Source organism: Amblyomma maculatum, chromosome 1, assembly GCF_055883805.1.
Source record: "Amblyomma maculatum isolate TAMU_Amacu chromosome 1, ASM5588380v1, whole genome shotgun sequence".
Classification (NCBI taxonomy): Eukaryota; Metazoa; Arthropoda; class Arachnida; order Ixodida; family Ixodidae; genus Amblyomma; species Amblyomma maculatum.
The window spans coordinates 135005896-135031946 of NC_139344.1; the positions used below are offsets into that span (position 1 = coordinate 135005896).

Here is a 26051-nt window from a genome sequence, read left to right on the forward strand (position 1 = left end):
GCTCCCCTCGGCTCCGGCCCTGTGCATCCGGCGTCGCGAAAACTGTTTGGCAGCGTGGTGGGATTGAACTTGTCTGACTGATGGAGAAGAGCAAACCGAGATCACGTTGACAGGCAGTTGAGGACTGGTGATTGCTGGCATTGCTTTTGAGTTCTAGGCTAATAAGATAGAGGTGTAATCTTACTTCTGGGGAGGACAGCCACAGAAGCGTAAATTAAAATACTTCTGGGTGGAGGCCAGGGCATTGTCACAGTGCTGTCATGGATTTGAAAAAAGTGGCACATTGAGGGCAACAGAATGTGGCCAAGTCTTCCACGAGACCTGTTTGCAGTCTTTGCTGAAAATATCTAGGAGCTGCCCAATTTCTCAGAAGCAGCTGCGCACAGACCACGTCGTCCGGCTCTTCGTGGACACTGGAGACGACTAGCAGCCGAGAGGCGGCGATGAGGTGCAAGCACTGCAGCTGCAACTGGCTGTGGCCATGACAAAGCTCGCCGAGGCAGACAGGAAGCTAGATGCAGTGACCGGCGAACTTTGTGTCATTGCGCAGCGCGCTCAACGTAGAGCGCAGGTGTACCATGCCATGTACGCGATGACACTAGAAATTAATTTCACCCTCAGGGCTGCGATGAGGACCATGATGGATGAGATTCACTTAAGGCATCTGCACAGGGAGATCTCAGCGCTAGAGGCTGCTCTCGACGCCAAAGAGAGGTAAGGGAATTTTCAGAGTACACCACCATTATCCTCTGAGATTATTTTGTACCGCACGTGTGTCAGCGAGGCATGGCTTAACAGACCTTTTTGGGGAAGCAGACAAGTTTTTCTCTTTTCTCAACTCTTTCCGCCTGCCACCGAAAATTTTTCTGAGATATGTCGATGGCTGTTTCTCAATTATTAAGAAATCTGAACTCCAAAATTTAGTCTCTCATCTAAATTCCACACAAACGAAGATTCAGTTCACCCAAGAAATGGAGAACCGAGGTGCCCTGCCGTTTTTGGACGTTCCAGTGACCCGAGAAAACAACCGGCTGCGATTCTCCGTCTACCGAAAACCCATCCCCACAGGGAGATATCTGCACTTCACTTCGGACCACCCGACAAGCCATAAAACGTCAGCTGTGAAGACCATATTACAAAGAGTGGAAACACATTGCACCACAGAACCTGACAAAGCAGACGAAAAACGCTTGATATTCAAGAAACTAACCACGAACGGCTACCGAAAAAATTTTATCCAGAAAATCATTCGCCTCCAAAAACGCAATGACAGGCCCCGAGAAGAAAATAACCAACAGCAAGTGACTGCATCTCAAAAGTATGTCACTATCCCCTATGTTTGAGGCACAGTGAAACCATCGCCTGTATACTAGGAAAAGAAGGAATTCGAGTGGCGCATAAGCCTTCAAACACTTTGGGGAGCGTGCTACCCATCCCCAAAGATCGACCACCAAGAGAAAGAGCCCAAGGCATTGTCTAGAAAATTCCTTGTGCCAACTGTGATGCTAGCTACATTGGCGAAACAAAAAAAACTAAAGGAAAGAATTCGGCAACACAGGAACAATGTACGAAATTTTTCAACAGAACGCAACCCCGTAGCTGAACATTCAGAAAACTCCGACCACAGAATAAATTTCAAAGAAACATTCATCCTGGAGACCAAGACCAATTACCGGAAAAGACGCTTTCTTGAATCATGGCATATACAGGCGACCGCAAATAACATCAACCGGACAATAGGCAACCTTCCTGCTATATACTTGCAAGATCGTCGCTCCCTCCTGGCCACTTCACAGAAGAAAAGAAAAAAAGTCGCTAGCGAGCACCCCTGCACCTGCGGCACCGTGATTAGTCTTAAACCCCCACCCTCCTTCCTTCTCATTTCTTTCACACCCATCTCACCCCCTCCCCCTTCTCCTCGACCATTCCTTTACTTTTAGCTGCACGCAATCTCACGTCATGCACCCTTGAAGAAGGAGCCGAGCCAGATCCAAAACGTCTGGTTTTGTAAAATAAAGAAGTGTTGGTTGGAGAAATTTCAAGTTCCCCTTAGTTATCAACCTAACCAGACAGGCAAATCTGTCGAAATGTTTAGCTTTCAGTTCTTCATATTGCATTATCGTGTAATAAGGTAGCGGTCATGTCAAAATTCATTGGCTTGATTCATAGCACAATCGAACCAGCGCAGTCATCGAGAAGTGAAATACCATTCTGTTCACAAATATAGAGTACCGTAAAAACCGGACTATAGGTCGGACCGGAATATAGGTCGACCGACCCCCTAACTGACCAATTCTAAAAATGAAAAAAATCTTTTTCAATGACAAAAGTACCGAAAGACACCCTTACCTTGAAACAAATGCGACTCAACCGGTTGCACATTGGTGACAGTATTTATTTTCGCTTAAATGCTGCTTGTATGTACACCCGGCCAATTTTTCAACAGTATCGCGCGACCATTGACCCACGCGTTTGTCAGCACCTTATCATCATGGTACGGAGCAGCGAAAGAAGCGAGAGTAAGCGCAAGTGTACACATGCACATACCTCGTTTGTTTCGCCACTCTGCACAGTTAATAAGGTGCTGATAAGCATGCAGGTCGATGGTCGCGCAATACTGTTGAAAAATTTGTCAGGTGTACGGTACACAGAAAAGACACGAAGTGCGCAAGTGTTGGTCTACTCAGAGTCATCAGAGTCGTCCAAGCTCGAATCGGATGACGAGTGCTTGTCACTGCCCACGTCCCACAAAGCATCATCCTCATTGCCGTCCAGCGCGTTGCTGACGCTGCATTTTCTAAATACCTTTAGCCCCATCTCTGCGGGCAGAGATTTTCACGCCGACGACACCCAACCACAGACAGTCGCAAGCGGTGGACGTCGCAGGTGGCCGGTGGGGGTGGTCGGGTCGTCGCCCAGCATCCATTCATTATAGAGCTCGCGCACTCTATCTTTAAAAGGCTTGTTTAGCACAACGTCTAGTGGCTGCAGCACAGACATCAGCCCACCAAGTAAGACCACGAGATCAGTCTTGCCATCGCATAGGGCCCGTTTTACGTCTGCTGTGAGATGGCCTCGAAACGAGTCGAGAACGAGCATGTTCGCTCGCTCAAAGAGAGCACCAAGTCGCCGCTTCCAGACGAGCCGGATCCACTCCAGCATTAACGCTTCGTTCATGAAGCCCTTTTCTCTGGCCCGGACGATGACATCACGTGGGACCCACTCCACCTTCGGCAATTTTTTTCTCTTAAAAATGATGAAAGGGGGCAGCTTCTTCCCATCGGCTGTGCACGCGAGCATCACAGTGAATCACGAGTGCTCGTTTCCCGTAGTTAAAAGCTTGATCTGCTTCGCCCCTTTCTCGGAAACAGTTCGGCTTGAGGGCATATCAAACCACACGGGTGTTTCGTTGGCGTTTCCGATCTGTCCCATCATGTACTTGCGTTGGTGCCGGAGCGCAATCACATAGCACTGAAACTCGATGAGTTTGTGTTCAAACTCTTCGGGCAGTTTCTGGCACACAGAAGTACGGCGCCGTAGTGCAAAGCCCTTCCTCTTCATGAGGCACCGCATCCAGGATGGCGAACCCTTGAACTGCGTCCTTGTGAGTCCCGAGGCACGCGCAATCTCTACCGCTTTCACGCGGATGCATTCGGCAGTCACAGGAGCGACCTTGCACGCAGCTCCCGGATGAAACCCGCAACCTTGGCTTCTAGTTCTGGACACGGTGCAGTCCGCTAACGAAATGATGTTTTCTTCTGGTTGCTGCAAGTAGCAATACGCAGCTTCTGACTCCGCCAGTACCGAACGCTCTCTTCGGATACTCCGAATTCAAGCTGTGCCGCTAGGTTACCGTGAAGCTCCGCGTACTCAATCGCCTTTTTCTTGAAGGCGACGGTGAATTGTCGTCGGCTTCCGCTCATTTTGAAGCAAAAAAAGTCAAAAGCTAGCTTTTACCAGAATAACTAGACTATGGTGGCTAGTTCCAGACAACGGAAAAGCAAAATGGCGATGCCATGCCGCGCTGCTGCTGATGGCGATGGAGATGTGATGGAGGCTGTTGACTTCAGCCGCCCATTGTTGCAAGACCTCCATAGTTTTTCCGCCAGTGACCGGTATATAAGACGAGGGTCGACTTTTCGCCACAATTTTTTGAAAAAAAATTCGACCTATATTCCAGGTTTTTACGGTATGTCGGCGAAAATCGAAAGCGAAGGCTCGTCTAGTGACAACTCGACCCGCGGCCGTTAGGCCTAGCAGAACCGACGCCGATCCCTGCAGTTTTTCAGATGCCTCTAGGGAATTTGAAGCGGCGTTAGAGTATGCGAGTGCCACAAAAAAAAAAAAAGATTCGGCCTTTCTAAGGTGAGGAAAGAGCCTGCGATAAGGCGTCATTTGTCATTACTGACTTGACAGCGCTGAACGTTCTTGTGAATGGCGGGATTTGCCCAACTTGCCAGCGTTCAGGAATTCCCGTGTCCGGGAACAGGCCGCAAAGCATAGACTCTGTTGTGTCCGAGCTAATTTAGTGCTCAGAAGGAGTCAGTGTGTCTGCGTTCGCTCCATGGGCATCTCAGCAAGCTTTGTCTGCAGATGTCCACCCGGTCTGCACGCACGCCTCAACAACCGCTGCCCTCACCCATGGCCTTTCCGAAGCACCGATTTGGTCGCTTTGTGAAGAAACGGCCCGACTTTCCAAGAGCCTGGCCTGTTAATGACCTACAGAGGGGCGGCGGCGGAGCAAGAAACCGTCGTTGGAGCCGCGCAGTGTCGGGTTGCGGTTCTCGACGTTGGACAAAAGCAGAGGTAGAAGCTATCGTCGGCTTCAGCTGAAGTGTTTGCCGCTGAGGGGGAGACCCACATCGAACGGACGAAATCAGAGGCAACTAGACGCTCAGCCGTGAGGAGAGAACGACAGGGGGTCGCTTGTGAACTGGCGCCGTGCGTGTGAAAGTGTAGTGGCACACGTGCAGGAATGTGCGGGGCGGGGCTCTGTGGTGCAGCACGCAAACTGTCACCTCGCGCTTTGCGATTGGCCCGTGCTGAAGATGAACCAATTCCCTGCCTAGGGACCTAGGGAGACCCAAGAGAAGAAAACCCGGTGTCTTACATCAGGAGAGCACTTCCTTCTGAAATCTCCGAAGTGTACAGATATAAATAAACTACTTGTACTCTGCTCTATTGAAAGCTCCTCGTCTCCCCGGTTCCTCGACGCCTCGCCGGTCAACCCTACCCTCGGCTCCGGTCCTGTGCGTCCGGCATCGCTTCGTTCCTTGAACTACTCTGTGAGAACTGTGCCTGCCCGCAAAGTGTCCTTTCCATAACATACTGATCGCGGCGAGTTGCGGCGTGCAGGGATGCGAGCCAAGATTATGACAGCGGGAACTCAGGTGAATGCTTCGTCGTCAACGTCAAAGCTGCTGTGGTGGCCCGTTCTATAGGGATAGGATACGAGCAGCTACTTCAATTTTTCTCAATTACTGGACTCCACAAGCTGATGCATCATAGCTTGGCACATCCAGAGAAATAACAAGGCAGAAACAGATGTCCTTGAAGCTGACTGCGGAAGCGAGAGCAAATCGCTGTACACTTAAGAAAAAAAGCACAGGTCTGAGTCCCGGGAGGGAGCGACATATGCTGCAGGAAGTTTCTCGTGGCACTGGATGCTTTATGGACAATTTTCCTCTTTTTTTCCGAAGTTTGATAAGAACTGAAGCCCTCTTTTTAAAAAAAAACATGCAACTTTAACTTCAAATGCGGTTTTCTCAAAATGCAATTTTGGGCCATTTTGCCAGTTTGCCCTTGTTTTTGGTACTTCTGATGCTCGTATCTGAATGAAATTTTGAATACATTTTCTCTGAGGTATGACGTGTGCAGTTATCTCTTTCAAGAATAAATACTGATCAGATATTTAGAAACAAAAATTAATTACCACATGGTGGTGCCTCGAAAATGTACACTTGCCAGGTTCAAATTTTTCACGTCATTAGCCTACTTTATACAGTCAAACCTCGATATAAAGAACATGCATATAACGAATTATTGAATATATCGAACGCTTCCGAAATATTTTTGTCAAACTCGTGTATTTTTACCTTCCCATAGCGAATGCGGTACGACATAAAACAGTTACAACGAACTTCACGACGCCAAGCACTACCTCATTTTAATAGCAGGAAGCAGGCTTCGTTGTACTGCAAGTGTGTTGTGCAGCACAGCAAATGTTCAGGACTACCTCGCAGGCGCTGACAGCGCCACACATGCCACGTCGGCATTGAGAGTTGACAGTGCAGCGGCGGCAGCGGCGCGATCGAATGATGCTTTTGCCTTTTTGAGTCTTTTGCGTTTTAGTGTTAGCAGTGGTGTGGCCGTCATAGCATTCGCTGGAGGCTGCGTCGATGGCCGTGTCGAGTGTGGTGCGCGGGTGTGCGTAGGGCTGTGATGGCGGTGAACGTGAAAAAAAGCAGCACTGACGTTAAAGACCAAGGTCGAGATAAAATCAGGGCCTTCAAGGCAGTTTACAAGAGAAGACTGATTGACACTCTTCTCATGAAGCTTCGTATGAAGCAGGACTTGAAGATAGACTTGCTGGGAGCATTAAAGCGGCATGGGACAGAGTGAAAGGCGAAACGATTGCCAACTGCTTTCGGCACGCAGGTTTTGTTCCAGCAGAGGCCCGTGCATTATGTGACGATGGGGACGATCCCGCAACAATGACTGTAGAAGACGTAGGCGGCGATGACATCGCAGCGACCATGACCGAAATCGCTGCGGAAGTTTCTGAACATCCTGCAAACGAAGCTCAAGCTTACCTTGCAGACGACGAGAACATTCAGACTTCACAAGAAGCGCTTGCTGCATTCAATTTACTGCGCCGCCACTGCAGTGCTATTGAGGGTGCCCCTGTTGAGTGTTTGCAAACTGTGGAACAGGGCATGATACGGAAAGTGATCAGCACAAAAAGCAGTCCGCAATAATGCAGTTCTTAGCACGTAAATAAATGGACGTGACCCAAATAAGCACCCTCTGAGTTGCTGTGCTTTCTCTGACTGAACTTTGCTGCACTTGCATGTATTTTCTACGAAATTTTATACAGTAAAAGCTCGTTAATTCGAACTTCACGGGACCAAGAAAAAAGATCGAATTATTGAATGGCCTCGGAAAAACTGACAAGAACCATTTGTATTACAGTAAATGTACCGTATTTAGTCTATCTAGTCGCGTAGCGAACTCGCTCGCATAGTGAACCCACCCAGCCCAGATTTGTGCCTACGAATCTACCATTCTTCCTCCATTCACGCCATTCACACTATCACAGTCCACAACACATTTCTTGGCAGTGCGCCAAGATGCTGCGCAGAGATAACGGCCTGTTTATCTTTTGACTTTAGCCCAGCAGGAGGGGGGGGGGGGGGAGCGAACTTGGCAAAGTGCCAGCGCATATGCAAGCACCTTTTTCAGTATGTTTAACATGCAACCTTTTCTGAAGTATACAAAGCAAGGCCTAAGCCGTCATAAAGGCGTATAGTACAGCAATGAAAGAAGTCACACGTGCTCATCTGAGGAGGCTAATTTTTGTTCAGAGAAAACACATTTATCCCCAGAATTAATTATATATCAAAAGCTTCAATCATTTGTTGCCAAGGTGTAGCTTTGGCACCAGCCTTTGTATAGAGGTTTGCTTTTTTTCAGGAATGTGCCATCTCACATTTTTATTGCCTAGTCATGTTCATATAGTCTGCTGTTCATGCACTTCCCCATTTGTACAATGTGTATACAACCACAGCTCAGAAAAATGCTGTGCCCAACCTTAGTGGTGTATTTTATCCTACCATTTTTCTTTTCACATATATCTTGTTTCTTGGTCAAAATGGGACAGATTACCAGCAGTTTAGTAGTTGAGGAAACCACCTTGACGTCATATCTGTTGAGCATCTTCATATTGTGAGAAATTTCATGGAGATAAGGATTTATTTCCGGCACTGTCTTCAGACTTCAAAACTCAGATCTAGTTGGTTTCTTTCACCTTTTGGAGAAGACATGCTGCAACACTGCAGGTGGCGTTTGAGCGTAACCTGCTTTCTCGAGCAGTTCAAGCTGGCCTTCAAAGTTGTTACTCAAGGAATGTGAACAAAAAAAGCCATCTGTATGACAGCTTCCATTAAAAGCTAATAAAACGTGGAACAGTTGCTAATTTTCTTTCCACAATGCTGACCAAAATCTCTCCGCAGTTTATGAATGACAATTTCAAAACCAGAATAAAATGTCTGCTGAAAGGAAGTTTATCCTGGTCTTCACAGAAAACACATCTTCTGCAATGTCAGTGTGTCTACAGCAGAAGGTATAAGAAACCAACAAGGAGGGCCCAAACAATGCATCTGTAAGACACTGCATGAAATTAGTTCCTTATCTCTATTACATTTCCCAAAACATAAAGATTGGCCACAGATGGTGTCTTTTTCAACATCTAATCAGCTGTTTAGAATCCGTACCCTCCTACACATTAAGTAAGAGATATATGAAAAGAAAATCAGGAACTGTACACTGAATGCACCACTAATGTTGTGTACAACCTTGCTCTTACCTGTGGTTGCATATACATTTGACAAATGAGAAAGTGAATTTGACAGCAGACAGCATGAACGTGGAAGAATAAAAACAATGAAAGACGGCACCTTCTATACAGAGGGTAAAATTCTGGCACATGGAAAAAAAAAAGCTTTAGCAGGAACAAATTGAGATTGTATAACTAAATGTCATGAGAAATTCAGCACTGCTTCAGCTTTACTTCTAAGCAAAGACCCAAGGCCGCCACATTTGACCTTACTGATGTCGCTCCCTCTTCTATCAGTTCAGAGACTGAGGGCACACAAAATAATTAATTAAATAAATATGCTTTTGCATTGACATTTTAACGCGGTAGCGTTAAGGAGCTCGTGTCGCAGAAAAGCCGGTGTCGTCGGCGTCGGCGGCGTTGGCCGTTAGCGATAAATCCCGGCATGCACTTCATAAGTAAAAAGCAACTTCCAAGATGGGCTGGGTGGGAATCGAACCAGGGTCTCTGGAGTGTGAGACGGAGACGCTACCACTCAGCCATGAGTTCAATGCTTGAAAGCGGTACAAAAGCGCTTCTAGTGAATGCGGTGTTGCCTTAGAAACGTGCCGTAGAACGTTATACTGCGGTGTATATCGGTAATTATGAGCATGTTACTTACAGAAGTCGCAGTTACACGAGTAGCGAAGTACGTTTCCGTTACATTTCTTCTGCGCTCTGCGCACATGCAGAGCCCTCTTGCGGCAAACACCGAAGAACCCCTCCTTGCAATGTGCGGCGCTGCCCCGACACGTGGCGCGCCACTCGCCCCTGACGTTTCGCCGTGCACCCTCACGGGTTGTAGAATCAAGCGTCTTTCCTTTCTTTAGATCACTCAAGAGCATACCGAGCGAATGAGTGGGCGGTGCGAACGAGGTGCAATAACGCTATAGCGTTCCACTCTTGAAGGCGAAGCTTAAGCGTCCTCAAAATTTTTTTAATGTTTGCTTTGCGTGAAGCAGCTTTAGCGCCAGTTACCTTTCAGTCTACCTTGCTGGGACACGTTTTACTCAGCTTACAGGCAGATTTTCTTGTTGACAATTTTGAATTATTATTCTTTTTATTTTGCTCTTCCTGATGACAATTAAGCTACGATGGACATTCCATGTTTGCCCTCTGCTTTTTTTAGGTAGTTCATGAATTTTTAAATGATGCTGCAGCTGCTTAATTTGGGGTATCTTATTGCCATTACATTTCATCCAGGCTTCTTGCACCCAGCAAACGGGCTGCCAATTTGAGTAAAGCAGGCGTTCATCTTTTGCCATATTTGTGAAGTATGTGCTGCAGTAATGCAGCTGCTTCCTAAGAAAAATATAATTGAAAGTTGCGCTTAGCATGTGCCACATGTGTTTGTTTGGTTGTCTTCTTTACAGTAGTATCGACGTTCTAGAAAGAATGGATTGGTTGACAGCAAACCATATTTTCAAATATGTGCAAGATATATTAGGAAAAGTTAAGCTAGGATGGCGTTCTGTATGAATCATAGCTGCAATAAAGGTTTTTAGATGGACTTAAGGGATATAGGTGAGCTATCTTTCGAGTTCACGGTTTCAGTCTGTTGTCTCATGACAGGTCAACCAAGAGACATACAGCATGTGCACCAAAGCAACAAAGGCATGAGAGTCATGAAAATCTTTGGTAGCAATCAGAAAGGGCAAGGAAACAAGGCATTAAAACCGCAAATTGGATTACTAATCTGGACACAATTGGAGAAGGGTAGGTAACAAACCTATGTTAAAGAAGTCTACTGCATGGCCATATTCATTGTAGATGCATATCCCATTAGTCCTAGAAGAGCGCTGGCTTGTGAAGCTGGGGCAGGCTCCAAGCAGTGAATCTGGATGCAGGGAGTGCACTCCACCTTCAGATGCTTTGTAGATGGCCACTGGGAGCAGCAAAGCAGCCATACCCAGATAAGTGGCGGTGGGGTTGAGGGTACGAAAAAGCTGCAGCTATGCAAGGCTTCAAAGCAGACCCTGCATCAAAAAGGACGACTTCAATATCTTGCCTCAAAGTAGAGTATGTTCATAAAGAGCTGCTATTTGGTGACATTTTCAACAATTGGTTATACATTCATCCTTAGAGCACAGTACAAGATATTACGAACAGTAGATCGCAGGTGGTCATACCCATGCAAAAAGTAGCCATTCAGGGAATGATGTGATAGCATTTCGCACACAGATTTTTTTCTTTTTAATTTCTTGTTAAATATTTATTTTATAATTTTTACTTTTCTACAGCAATACTTAGCATAACCAAACATCTGCTTTTTATTCAAAGAAGTTTGACGACTTTGAAAGCATTTTTCATTTTTTTCAATTTTTTTATTTGTCAATTACTAAATTTTATTAATTAGCCCCATCAAACATTGCCTTTTCATACTATGAATTTTGACACCTCTGAACCCCCTTTCCTTATTTCTTCACATAATTCTACAATTACAATGATTTCATTAACTTGTCCTCAACTACAAAGCAAATATTAATCAATTTACTAGAACCACAAATGACCATGATGTTTTTTTTACGCAGCCCCCGATTATTTCTGACATACTACACCGACCACAACTGCTCCACTGATGGCTTTTCGATCAAACTAGCAGTTTAAGCAGTCACCTAAAACAACATTTGCTGAAATCGTCTCAAAGGAAGCAATATGCACTAGTGAAAAAAATAAAAAACAAATGGTATTGACCCATCCTCTTTCCTCTAATCATTTAGCCACAGACCCTTTGAAGTCACCATGAGCAATAATAAAGGAAGAGGCACTTCCATGATTACCGAAAATTGTGGCCTTTGTGTATTGGCAGAAGAGATAATTGCTAAATATGTGTTGAAAAGTTCCTGTCCACACGAGAGTGATTCTCATGAGACAAGTGTCATAAATCAAAGAAGAATGCATGGTGTGCAGTTATGCATCTACTGACAGAAAATAAAAAGGGTAGCAAGAAAATGCTAACTGAATATGTATGTCATTCAAAGTCCCAGGAATATGTCTACCACCTCAAAAATGTGGCACTGGAGCTCTAATCAAGCCTGCTTCTGGTATGAAAGATAATGAACTATAATTCGTTCACCCTTACATCTCTGCACGTGGCAGTAAATGATTTTCTTTTCCAAAGTTTTGCATGCATCAAAAACAATTCTCTTTCGCATACTATCCGTGCATAAATTATAACCCTCAGTTTGAACTCTGTGCTCTTCTTTGTTTTCTGGCTTTGTGCGAACTTGTTTTGCTCACACTGTTATAAGTCTTAAAAATAATCAAGGGAGTCAAATTGCAAATGTATCATGCCTTACTGCCATGCATCGGAAATTCATAAATAGCACGCTTACAGCCAATATTATCATTGGAAGTTACTTAACATCAGGAATAACAAGTTTTTGCAGAAATACATGTACTATGTATCAATTTTTCCAATAATAAAACCAGCTAGCTATTTCTGCTTAGAAAAGCATGATATGTGGTGAACCGGTGCACCGGTCAAGTTTCCAAAGGAAGAAAGTTAAGATCCATCTTGTGTGTTTGCAAACTGATTCATAATTGCTGATAAGCGGCTTCCTCTTATACCCTCTTTACACGGGCAGAGTTAACCAAGGTTAGCGTAACTACGGTTCCCCGAAACTATAGTTAGCCGCGCTTACACGGCAGACGAAACTGCAGTTGCGCCACCTACCCGCAGTTACCGAAACCGAGCTAGCCAACCTCCGTTTGAGACGTAAACCTGGTAAACTGACAAAATGGCGGCGCCCGTGACAGCAACAACATCGGTGTCTAACGACGCTTCCTCCCACAGGCGTGTCATCTGGCCCGATTCTACAACCGCGGCCTTGGTATGCACCTGGGAGGACCAGCTGCCTGCGCTACGTGGTAACACGTGCAATGCGCGAATATACGCAGCAATAGTTGCTGAACTGAACGCCGGGCAAGCGCCGGGCGAAGGCCCATATACAGCAAAGCAAGTAAAGCAGAAAATGGACAACCTCACAAAGAAATACGGTAAGTGCGATCTATATTGAACGATGCTTGTACTGTCAGGTTCTTGACGCTGTTTTCATAGTGCAGCTGAGCTGCTTGCGTCAGCCTCACGTGTGCGACAGTAGGACGTTCAGTCATTTGAATAACATGTCGATTCTCTTCCCGTCGTCGCACATTGGTTAGTTCTTGAGTGTCCGAGGTGATCTTTCAAATGCATCGTAAAAGTGCCAACGACTCGAGAGTAAAAAAGGACTCACGGCAGGGGCAGCATGCGCAGCATTTAGAATATAATCCTTCTTATTTGTCTTCGCTCGTGCACATGTGCACCGCGCTGCATGACAACTTCGTCTTCCTCGTTCTACATGTGTTGTTTGTTGTGTTTATTTGGAAACTTTACAAGCTGCACTGTTGGCAGCATTGCGTCTTCGCTCGTGCACACGTGCACCGCGTTGCATGACAACTTCGTCTTCCTCGTTCTACACGTGTTCGTTGTGTTTATTTGGAAACTATTTACAAGCTGCACCGCTGGCAGCATTGCTGTACGCGTCGCTATTTCTGGCCCACGCGCTAGAGCAATTTTTTAGTTAATTCCTATAATTATTTATTTCATATATATTTGCCAGGCTTCGCTGTGTATACTGCTTTACAGATACTGCTAGTACACAGTGAAGCCTGGACTGCCATCTAGGCATTTGCCGATGTGATTAGGCATTTCTTCCAGGCTTCACTGTGTACTAGCAGTATCTGTAAAGAAGTATATACAGCGAATCGAAGCCTGGAAGGATATATGAAATAAATAAATCTATAAATTCACTTAGTTAGAATCCGAATAGTAGCTGAACCATAATAGCCAGTCGCCGGTTTGCTTGCAAGGCTGCAAGTTGTGGGATTAAACGCACATTGTAAATGTAAATTGCATTATTTTTTTGTTCTGCAGTGCAAATGCGTATGCTAATGCTTAATGCACTAAAAGAAGTGTTGCGATCACAATCCTCAATTGCCCGTGTTTTAAACAGTACATTTAATAGTTCAAAGCATTTTTATTTTTCCAGGCATTTGAGACGTACAGGCACTTCAACTGGGTCGCCTGGTGTCCCATGGACCCTTTACTGGCAGCTCCACAGTTTCCTCGACAGCCTACCCATCAATGATGATGGGCGACTCGAGGAAAGTTTAGAGGTAATTTGCGATTTCTAACATTGCCTGTTATCAGTCCATCAAATCACTGCAGAACTGTATTACCAGTGTGCAGCATAGTCCTCATTACAAAACGCTGGCCAACAACAGATAATGAACCGACCGGGGCTTGTGTAGAGTGAACCCCTCCCACAACCATCCCATGTATACTTTTGCTCAAGTCACTCCTCAGGTGGCTTTACCCTGGGTCGACCATGCCCACAAGGTTGCATGTGTTTAACATACTGTTCCTTATTTATTTTTAGTGATGAGCTTCGTATACTGTATTGCTCAGTTCTTCATCTTATATTTATGTAGTTATGTGCTGAAAAATTTGGACCTCTGACTTCTTTTTTTCCATCGTGGCCAGCATAAATTTGTGTTTTTCTCAATATACTGTTGCAGCCGATGATTGCATTCCTCTCTCCTGGGATGATAAAACCTGCCGTCTCCCATGTTTCATCATGTGCAGCTGCCAGTCATCAATGAGGCACCAGACGGCTCAGACGAGCTGCTGTCATGGGATGACAGAGTGCGTGAAGAGAGCACCACAGACGGCCTCACACGAACTGCTGCCAGCTCCCCTAGCTGCAGTGAAAGTACAAATACTTCAGTATCTGTACAACTAAGTACAGATGCCATTATAGCGCTCACCGACGCTATAAAGCGGAGGCGCTAAGATCAGCGTTACCAGCCGATGTTACAGGAAAATAAAGACGCGGAGCGAGATCACTGACGGCGGCATGTGACCTCGCTATTCAACCTGGCTGCCTTTTCGTCGTCATGGACCGCATTTCTAGCTTGCGCTTCCTCGTCGACACTGGTGCCAAAGTCAGCATATTACCATCCTCCAAGGCTGACCGTGCTTCCAAGTCACACGGACCTATTCTCCGTGCGGCCAACTCAACCTCCATCGCAATGTATGGTCTCCGATCCCTCACTCTGGACATTGGCCTGCGACGCACATTTCGATGGGTCTTCATCGTCGCTGATGTACATCAACCTATCCTCGGATCCAAATTCCTGACGCATTTTGATCTGGACGTCAGCATGCGTCGCCATCGTCTCATTGACAGCAAGACGCGCCTTTCCATCACTGGCGTTATATCGGCTGTCGCTTCCACTGGCATCCGAACTCTGATTCCGTCATGCCCGTACGCCCAAGTCCTCGCAGACTTTCCCGAGATCACGAGACCTTGTAATCTCCATCAGCCACCCAAGCACGGTATAACCCACCACATTGTCACGCGTGGTCCACCTGTCGCAGCTTGTCAGCGCCGCCTCTTCGGTGAGCGTCTGGCTATTACAAAACGGTAATTCGACCACATGCTCCAGCTGGGTATTATTCGCCTTTCATCCGGCGCTTGGGCCTCACCACTCCATCTGGCGCCCAAGAAAGAACTGGGTGACTGGCATCCGTGCGGCGACTACCGGGCTCTCAACGCTCACACGGTCCACGACAGCTATCCCCTTCCACACATCCAAGACTTCACTGCACATCTGGAAAGCTGCAAGATCTTTAGTAAAGTGGACCTTGTCAAGGCGTACTACCAAATCCCTGTTGAGCCAGCCGATATTCCGATGACGGCCATCACTACACCTTTCGGACTGTTTGAGTATGTGCGCGTGCCATTTGGGCTACGCAACGCAGCTCAAACTTTCCAAAGATTCATTGCTGAAGTAACGCGTGGACTCCCGGCGGTATTTGCCTACATCGACGACATCCTCGTCGCGAGTCGTTCTCCACAGGATCACGAGCGTCACCTTCGGGAACTCTTTCAACGTCTCCAAGAGTTTGGCTTGGTCATCAATGCCCAGAAATGTGTTTTCGGCTCTTCTGAGCTCGAGTTCTTGGGCCACCACATCTCGGTGCTGGGAATTCGTCCATTGCCTTCTCACGTCCAGGCTGTTAAGGACTTTCCAGCCCCCACTACCCTACGCAAGCTGCGCGAGTTCCCGGGCCTAGTGAATTTTTCATGGCACTTTATTCTGCACTGCGCTGAGCTTCTTCACCCCTTGACTGACCTTCTCCACACCACCAAGTCCTCATCCTCCGCGATTTCCTGGTCTCCCGAAGCTCAGGCCGCTTTCGCGGCTGCAAAACAAGCCCTCGCCGATTCAGTCGTCCTCATCCACCCTAGGACTTCCGCGCCCACTCGCATCATAGTGGATGCTTCTAGCGTGGCCATTGGTGCGGTTCTACAGCAGCAGATCGACTCCGAGTGGCACCCACTGGGTTTCTTCTCTCGGACGCTCCAGCCTGCCGAGACTCACTACAGCGTATTTGGCCGTGAGCTGCTTGCCATCTACTCCACTATCCAGCACTATCGCCACTTCTTGGAGGGCCAGCCATTTTACGTTCTCACAGACCATAAGCCTCTGGTGTATGTGTTCCGTACGAACTCTTCGAAGTATGTTGCCCGTGAACTTCGTCAGCTAGCCTACATATCGGAGTTCACGACAGATATTCGACACATCAAAGGCACCGACAACGAGGCAGCTGACGCACTTTCACGCATTACCACCATCGGCGTGTCTTCACCTGCTGTGGACTGGCAATCTCTGAAGCGCAGCTTGAAGACCCTGAGCTGCAATCCCTGCTTGCCCACCCCCGAGCCCTCTGTCTGCAGCTCGTGCCTTATCCGTTAGTACCCGGATCGCTCTGGTGCGACATATCATCGGCTCTACTGCGACCGTTCATCCCAGAGGCCTTTCGTCATGCCATTTTCCATTCCCTCCACATCTGCCATTCTAGCATTCGAGCCACGCAGCGTCTCGTTACCCAGCGGTACGTCTGGCCGAACATTAACACCGACGTTCGCCAGTGGGCCCACTCGTGCCTTGCTTGCCAGTCCGCCAAAGTGACACGCCATACCAAGACTCCCCCTCAGTCTTTCCTGCCGCCTGGATCGCGCTTTGACGATATTCACCTTGACCTGGTTGGACCGCTTCCCCCCTCTCAGGGCTACAAGTATATTCTGACGGTGGTTGACTACTTCACCCGTTGGCCCGAAGCCGTGGCAATTCCGGACATTACTGCGCAAACAGTTACCAGAGCTTTCGTTTCAGCATGGGTTTCCCACTTCGGCTGCCCCGGCATTGTTACCACGGATCGCGGCCGCCAGTTCGAATGTGCCCTCTTCACTTCGCTCACACGACTATTCGGCACTAAACCCTGCCGCACCACATCATACCATCCCTGTGCCAATGGCATGGTCGAGCGGCTCCATCACCAGCTCAAGGCTGCCCTCACTGCGTGCCTGGATCGAGAGCACTGGGTCGACCACCTCCCTATGGTGCTCCTAGGCCTACGTGCCGTCCTGTGTCGTGACCTTGGCTATTCGGTGGCCGAACTCATCTTCAGCCCATCCCTGCGGCTTCCCGGAGACTTGTTCGTACCTTCGGCTCCCTCGTCCCAGCCCCTACAATACCTTCATTGCCTACAAGACTGTATTCAGCATCTGCACCCAGTGCCGCCTCGCTCATCTGCCCATCAAGTCTTTGTGCACCCAGACCTTGCTACCTCGACGCATGTGTTTCTCAGGCGAGACACTGTAAAGGCGCCTCTTACCTCCTCATACGACGGCCCGTACCGTGTCCTCAACAGGACGACAAAGTGAGCGACAATCCTGCTGGATGGTCGTGAAGAGGTCGTCTCTCAAGATTGCCTCAAACCCGCGTACCTCGAGACACATCCCCAAAAGCTCCCCTCAGATGTTTCCGGCTTATCTGCAGACCTGCTTGCCGCCATGGCATCCCCATCTCTGTCCCGTCGGCGCATACATTTCGCTGTTCCGTCTAGGCAGGGGGCCCTATGGCGACCACCGACGATATAAAGCGGAGGCGCTGAGATCAGCGTTACCAGCTGGTGTTAGAGGAAAATAAAGAGGTACAGAGCGTGCTCGGAGCGCAAGCACGGCACGGGCTGTTCAGAATGAGAAGCCTGCCACGCTGGTCATCTTTCTCTGATGCTCCGCTGTGACCCTGCTAATTCGCAACACCACCAACAGAGACACAGCCAGTGCCGGTGCTGGCACAAGCTATGAAAGGAGCAATGCACAAAAAAAACGCCGCAAGCGACAAGGGTCAGCACTGGAACAGTTGTTGGCCCTCCATAAAGGAAAAGTGAAGGCGGCAGCTCACGCTGACCGCAAGGCACATAAAATGCGCAAAAAAAAGGTTCGCCTCCAAGAAGAGGGCTATGAAATTACCATGCAAGCATGGCAAGACTGCTAGCAAAATTTCTTGACAATAAAGAAAACAGTGACACTCTCAATAAAGAGTGATGAAAAGTACTGAAAGTTTGTTGGTTTGCAGTTCATCGCATTACAGTTCATGTGATGCGATGAACTGCTATTGCTTAAATTTTTGTATTGCAATTGCCAATATACTAGTAATTTGCAATTCAAAAAAGTTGCTGTCTCGGAACGCATTTTAAGAAGTTATGAAGAATTCATTGCTGCCTGCACTGAGGTGCCGCACTAGAATTTTTTGCCTACGGGGCAAATCATGTAGGGATGTGCAAATAGTACCTGTTCCAAACCAATCAAATTTAATATGAATAGTACAGCCTTGCTACCAAGTGGAATACGAACTTAACAGTTTATAGTCATGTTTGCATTTTTGTACTCTTAATATGAAACCTGCAAAACAGTCTGAAATAAAATTTTATTTAAAGTTCTGTTCGATCAATCGTTTAGACGAATCTACACCTGCGTAAGACATGACTACAGGTGAGATAAATGTTGGAAAGCAGCAAGATTGCACGTATTTGTAAACACAAGAAAGCAAAGTGCCCATTGCAGTGAAGTAAAGCTGATGGGGGTTAAAACGCAGATTGGCTAGATGCACAACCTGGCACTACTAGAACACACCTGGAAATGGATACTATCTTGGCATCAGTCATATGACATAACATCAACTGAGAAGACTTATCAAAAATAGCGTCTGCCGCAGTTGTCTGATCTTTAAGGTTAGCCTTTTGAATGTTTTTACTCAGATAAATCGTGCTGATGCCTATCACTGCACTGCATGCCTACAGACTCTTTACTGCTCGCGTACACTCAACACGGCAGCATGCTGTATGGGGTCAGAGTTGGCACTGCCTGCAAGAGAGTTGTAAGAAGCAAAGGAGGCGGCCTCTCACACTGATTATTCAAACACTGCGCAGAACTGATTTGAAAACTTGTGGATATATTTGAATTACAATGTAATGGCATGTGTCTGTGCTAACTGAATAACTAGCTGCCGTGATGAAGAAATGCAAGTGTAGATGGCATCAAAACTGAATTATAAACTCATGTCGAAACGCCTTCTCTCTGGGCTATTGCAAACCAGTTCCATTGCCGCTTCCACTGAGCTAACTTCTGATGCACACAGCGAGCGATACGGCGACACCCAAGGAGCCCTTATTGGAAAGGTTTATATACAGAATGCGTTTCATTATATTACTAAGTAGGAGTACAAGATTAAAAGCTTGAACAGCTTAACAAGGTCTCAGCCAGTTTCAGATTGGCAATATGGTATGATGATGACCTCTCATACATGAATATCAAAATGAAATAAACAGCAACCGATAAGAGTAGCAAGTTATGTGACACAACCACAAGAAACACAACACCATGTGACACAAAAACAAAAAGGCAGTACAGTAAAAGCTTGTTAATTCAAACTCGAAGGGGCCGAGAAAATTGTTCGAATTAAGCGGACTTCGAATTAACTGTCGGGCACTGGAATGAGCGTCATCGTGGCCCACCGTGCTGGCCGAGCCCACATGTTGACTCACTACCACGAGTAAAGAGGGCTAGGTGCTACTGCACGTTTACGGAGGGCGATTCCGATAATTTTTGCAATCGAGCTGCAACGGCGAATGAACGGGACTAATCGGTCAGTCATGTGCCGCAAACAAAAACCGGAATGCATTCGTGTGAGTAGCGAGCTTCAAAACCATGTTTATTTACACGGAAAAATAATCGGTAATGTGCGTTTGCTTGCGTTTCTTCTGCCCCGACTCCACAAGCATCGACTGCAGCTTGCCCAAGAGTTCCAGCGCAGGATCCGAATTCTCATCGGCGGAGAAGTATCGTGCTGCGAGATGGAGCGTCGACGCTACTTCACACGTACTAAGGGGTGGCACTGGATCGTCGCTTTCAGCCGTGTTCGCCACCCGCGAGCCCTGTGGAGCACATGTAGCCACGATTATATTCTCATCACTCAAGAGCCCAGACGTCTCCACACCGTTGTCAACGTCAACGTAGGCTTCAAAGGCGACACCCTCAGACAAAGCCGCGTAGCCATGGTCGAGCATGACGGAGTCGTCATCAGACGAAGCCTCCACTACCTCCGCGCTGCAGGCTTCTGGGGCGTCACCGAAGCCACACTTGCGGAAACAATTTTTTATAGTTTCCGGCTTGACGGTATTCCATGATGATGCCAGCATGTGGACAGCTCCAAGCAAATCGATGTCGTACGACTTGCCGCTGTCCAAACAAAGAAGTCTCTCTGGGAGGTGGCGCCTGTAAAGCGTTTTTAAATTCTGAATAACTCCAAGATCCATAGGCTGGAGCACAGAAGTCGTGTATTTTGGCAAAAATGCCAAGCGGATTGCTGTCAGTCCACTCACGTCCCAATGAGCTGTACAGTTGTCCACGAACATGAGGGCATTCCTGTTCTGTGCAGCGAATTTCCTGTCTAGCTTGCGCAGCCAGTCAGTGAAAATTTCCCGTGTCATCCATGACTTTTTGTTTGCGGTGTAATCAACAGGAAGAGTCTTGATGCCTTTAAAACAGCAAGGCTTCTCTGCCTTGCCGATCACCAGCAAGCGGCACCGTTCCGTGCCCGTCGCATTTGTACACATTATGACGGTGATTCTTTCTTTGCTTCTCTTTCCGCCAGCACAAGTGTCGCCTTTGTAAGTGACGGTCTTGTTGAGGAGCAACTTGAAGTATAGCGCCGTCTCGTCAGCATTAAATACAAGGCTGAGTGCATAATCAGCGAGGAGTTCCTTCAGTTCGCTGGAGACCCACCTTTCATACGTTTCCTTGTCGACTGCAGCTGACTCCCCACAAACGTTTCTAAATGTCAGCCCGTGACGCGCCTTCCGACGCGCCGAACTCACTGATGCCCATTTGGCTGGCAAAGACTGCAGCCTTCGCAGCAATTATCGGCCCGCTTAACGGAATGTTCCGGCTGCAAACTTCTTTTATCCATGCCATTATGGCACTCTCCAGCCGACGTCCGTAGCCTTTTGCGAGAGGGCTCTATAACGTCTTTACGAAAGGCAGCATTGATCGATTCCTTGTTCCTGAGATGCGTCGACAGCGTGCTCTTCTTGATGTCGTACTTTTTGGCTATATCCGTCTTGGATAGGACACCACGTTCCACCTCATTCAAAATCTCCATTTTCGTCTTGAGGTCCTTTGCCGTGTATTTACCGCGGTTTGCCATGGCTGTCACAATCGATGAGTCGTCGCTGGCAAAGCGGAGAGGCAACGAAAACGGTAAAACTTGATGGACCACTGCGGCACGAACAAATGCACGACTCCGACAACTGTGCTGTGCACACGTGACCGAAGGACAAAAAAAAAAAAAAAAAAAAAAAGGCTTGTCAAAGGCACACCCAGCAACCGCGGTGCAGCCAAAACCTGCAACTTCTTGCACTGGACCATTGGTGTGATGGAGCCTGTCGGCACCCGGCAGCGAAAACCTGCTACGACATGCACCGGAATGCTCGCTGTGCCTGTCGAGTGCGCACCTCGTCTCGCGCGCGTGGGCAGATTTGAAAGATTTTGTTTTTTGCGTCTTTAGTCATCTTTCTGCGCATTGTACACGGTATGGGCCGACTTCTGTCTGCAAGGAGCTGTGTGAGCCATGGGCTCCTAGTTCGAATTAACCACTGTGGATACTGGCATGTTCGAATTATCGGGCGTTTTCTCCTATTGAAATACATAGGGCCATTCTGGGACCCGAGCGTCAGTTCGAATTAACCGTAAGTTTGAATTAACAGAGTTCGAATTGACGAGCTTTTACTGTACAATGACACTGAATTGGCTACATAAACAACAGTGCTAAACAGGAATGAATACTATAAGAATGGGATGCTTAAGCCAATATTTTACTACTGAGTGCTAGCAGAACTGTTTGAAGGCAGATCTGTTAGACTAGAGCAAGGATTGATATTTTTATGGCTTAACAAGTTTATAGGCAAAGGTTGCGCGCAGGTGAAGAGTTGTTTGTCATAAGAAGTGCCATTGGTTGGTATGAACCACATCATTTTATAGCTTAACATAAAGCTATAATTGTAAAGAAAAACGTTGTCATGCTTTAGAAAAAAAAAAGCACACTGCGGTAAATATAATGCATGTCAGCTATATAATGGAAGACAATTTTCAGAAGCACATGTAGCTTATGTAACTTAGCACACTAGTCGTGACCCTCACAACCTTCACCCTAGAAGGAATACATCACATGCATGCAGTGTTAGCTTTTAAAGGTGAGCCGAAGCTGCAGTGCCTGCTCCTTCACAAATATGAGAGTGGCTCTGATAAGCGCTGTTAGTTCTTGGCAGGAGCACCTTCCTAAATGCCTTTAAAACAGTTCACGTGAACGGGCTCTAGCTCCTGGCAATGTGCTTCGCCAAGGCATTCCTGACAGCCACTCCTGACGGCTCTTCGCGGTTGCTTGTGCAAACTCGCTGAGGCCGCTTTTCATCTGCACTCTGTACCACACCAAACCAGCTTGAATCACACTGGTCACTGAGCTGCTCGCAAGTGCTGTGCAACACACAAGCAGCACGAACCACGTCATTCACACTATGAATGTTACACTCAAGACCCTTTAGCAACATTCTAAAGTGTGCCTTCCCATGTCCGAATGCATTTTCCACAACACGTCTGGCACTAGACAACCGGTAGTTAAAGGTGAGTGAGGGGGATCCAGAGGCGCCAGGTAGAGGGAACGGCTTCAATAAATGATTCTGCAAGGGGAAATGCTTGGTCAGCAAGAATAATTGGGCCAACTTCCACACCTTCAATGACCTCGGTTTCCCCTCTGAATAGTGGACTAGCCAGAACACCAGGCAACCGAGACTTTTGAAATACAGCCAAGTCAATGTTTCTACCAGGGCTCCCAACGTTGGTGTACAGGAACCTGTAGGAATGGTAGACAACAGCAGGTAAGATGACACTATAGCACCCCTTGTAGTTATAGTAGTCTGTAGCTTCTTGCTTCGGAGGGCACACCTCTATATGGCAGCCATCCAGTGCACTGACACTTTGTGGGAAGCCGCAGACTGCTTCAAATTCACGCATGTGCTCATGCAGCTCATTGTGTTGGCAACTGCGCAAATCATGCTTCAAACTTCTCCACAATCACGCTGCAAAATTCTTGAAAGATTATGTTCACTGGTGTTGAGAGGCGGCACAGGCCAATCGCCACACATTTCTCCACCGGGATTTCTTTTCTCATGTTTGTGTCCTGCCGACGCATATTTCCACAAACTGCCACCATATAACGGAATGTAGCGCGGTTGACTCGAAAGTTTTCTCGGAATCCGCTGTCCGGAAGATGCGGCAGTGTTGTTTCATACCATGAGTCAGGGCGCGGGTACATCCACAAACTTTGCTCATAGACAGGTGCGCTGCCGCCAACAAAAGGCGCTTTGACCGCCTCCGGTGACGCTTCCTTTTTTCTTCAAGCAGGTCAATTTCAGCGCTCAGCGCCAGCTTCTGCACGCGCAGGCATTGCAGTGCTGCCTGATGCGCCCCGAAAGCGGCCCAAAATTCAGCGTCGCAGTCATTTGCGACGTACGCCACAGGTCTGCTGAAGGCCATCACAGGCTTGACGACAAAAAATGCACAGTGCACGGCAAACGAAGTCGCACCAACGATGAAAGAAAAGAAGCGGAAATAGCGATAGCACCAGCACTAATGTGTCGCAGTACGCAGTCACGGTGAAAAGAGGTGAAAGTTGAGCGCGGAGTCGGCTACGAAGTCGACTGTGTTCATTGTTTAAGACTTCCTTTTAGCTTTCCGTTAACGTCAGCCACATGTTCAAGTAAAAAAGGTTTTCAAGCAGGTCTTAGCATGGAACACAATTTTTTCTTTTGCTTATTTTTTTAAAAGTAGCTTTGTTTAATAAAGCGCCTCGATAGGTGAATTTATAACTTCACTCGGGCGAGCATCACATGATCTTTTCCGTCGCACTAATCAAGATGCTTAAACTGTGTGTAAGCGCGGCTAACTGCGGTTCGCTCTAACAACAGTTAAACGCTGTAACTGTAGTTAAGCTTAACCACGGTTAGGACTGCCCGTGTAGAGAGGGTATTACAGACCTGCTTACAGATAACCACAGTGGAACCTTCTTAATTCTTAGTTCTTCTTTCGCACAAAAGTTAGAGAACAGAAAAGAATAAAATAGAAAGTTCCCTTTATCTGAGATTAGTTTTGCTCTGCATAACTGAAAGCCAACTGGTCTGGTATACTATTGATCACAGGCTGTCAGCACCCACAGATGCTACTAAATGGGTAACAAAGAATGCTTTTCCCCCCCAAAAAAAGCAACACTGAGCCTCATGAAACGCTGTCGAAAATAGCTTCAAATTATTGTGAATGCCACAAGCCTCTTCAGTTCAAACTGAAATTTGAATGTAAAAGAAACCACTGTGTTTTGCTATAATCATGGCAAGTCTGATTTGGTATTATGATGTCATAGAGAAGGAAACCAGTATTTCCTTAACTGAAACAGGGAACACTCATCATCATCAGCCCGATTATACCCACTGCAGGGCCAAGGCCTCTCCCATATTTCTCCACTTAACCCGGTTCTGTGCTAGCTGCATCCACTTGACCCCTGCGAACTTCTTAATCTCATCCGCCCACCTAACTTTCTGCCGCCCCCTGCTACGCTTTCCTTCCCTTGGAATCCAGTTTGTTACCCTCAGCAACCATCGGTTATCCTCTCTTCGCACTACATGTCCTGCCCATGTCCATTTCTTCTTCTTAATTTCTACTAGAATGTCGGTATCTTGAGTTATTTCTCTGACCCACTCTGCACGCTTTCTATCTCTTAATGTTACCCCTACCATTTTTCGTTCCATAGCCCTCTGAGTTGTCCTCAACTTAAGTAGAACTCTCTTGGTTAGCCTCCACGTTTCAGCCCCATAGGTGAGTACAGGCAAGATGCAACTGTTGTATACTTTCCTCTTGAGCGATACCGGTAAGCTGCTAGACATAATCTGCGAGTGCTTGGCAAATGCGCTCCATCCCAATCATATTCTTCTTGTTATTTCCTTTTCGTGGTCCGGGTCTGCGGTTACTACCTGTCCTAAGTAGACATATTCGCCTACTACTTCCAGTATTTCGCTACTTAATGTAAACTGCTGTTCCTTCCCGAGGCTGTTGAACATTACCTTAGTCTTCTGCATATTGATTTTCAAGCCTACCTTTCTACTTTTCCTGTCTAGGTCATCAATCATTATTTGCAGTTCATCCTCCGAGTTGCTTAGCAAGGCAATGTCATCAGCAAATCGCAGATTACTGAGGTATTCTCCATCTACCCTTATCCCTAACTGCTCCGATTCCAAGTCTCTGAATACTTCCTCTAAACAAGCTGTGAATAGTACTGGGGAGATTGTGTCTCCTTGCCTAACACCTCTCTTTATGGGAAATTTGTTACTTTCTTTATGCAGAACTATGGTTGCTGTGCAGCCGCTATATATATCTTCCGGCACTTTCACGTATGGCTTGTCTACCCCCTGATTTCGCAATGCCTGCATCACCGCCGAGGTTTCAACTGAGTCAAATGCTTTTTCGTAATCAATGAATGCTATGTATAAGGGCTGGTTATATTCTGAGCATTTTTCTATCACCTGATTGATGGTATGGATATGATCGATAGTAGAGTACAGTTTCCGAAACCCTGCTTGATCCTTTGCTTGATTGCAGTCTAAGGTTGTCCTGATTCTATTAGCGATTACCTTAGTAAATACCTTATACGTAACAGACAGTAAGCTGATTGGTCTGTAATTTTTAAGGTCCTTAGAGTCCCCTTTCTTGTGGATGAGGATAATGTTTGCATTCTTCCATGGTTCCGGTACCGTCGATGACACCAGGCACTGCGTATACAGGGTGGCCAAGTTTTCTAGCACGATATCCCCCCCGTCCTTCAGCAAATCTGTAGTTATCTGATCCTCTCCAGCTGATTTCCCCCTTTTCATAGTTTCTAGTGCTTTCTTGACCTCGTCCTTCGTCACTGGTGGAACGTCTGACTGTTTTTCCCTACCGCCAATCTCATTACGGTCCTGACT

General features: G+C 47.0%; 1 long non-coding RNA gene across 2 annotated transcripts in view; it reads right to left on the reverse strand.

Moving 5' to 3' along the window:
- Positions 1-2564: 2564 nt before the first annotated feature.
- LOC146203990 (uncharacterized) overlaps positions 2565-26051 on the reverse strand; it is a 38513-nt gene continuing 15026 nt past the window's right edge. Inside the window, exons 4-5 of one of the 2 annotated variants that reach the window (XR_014703938.1) lie at positions 10323-10569; positions 2565-6921 (exon numbers count right to left, since the gene is read on the reverse strand). This is a non-coding gene — a long non-coding RNA (uncharacterized LOC146203990). Of the gene's footprint in view, positions 10570-26051 lie in introns of both variants that reach the window. The other variant, XR_014703936.1, reaches the window with a different exon arrangement.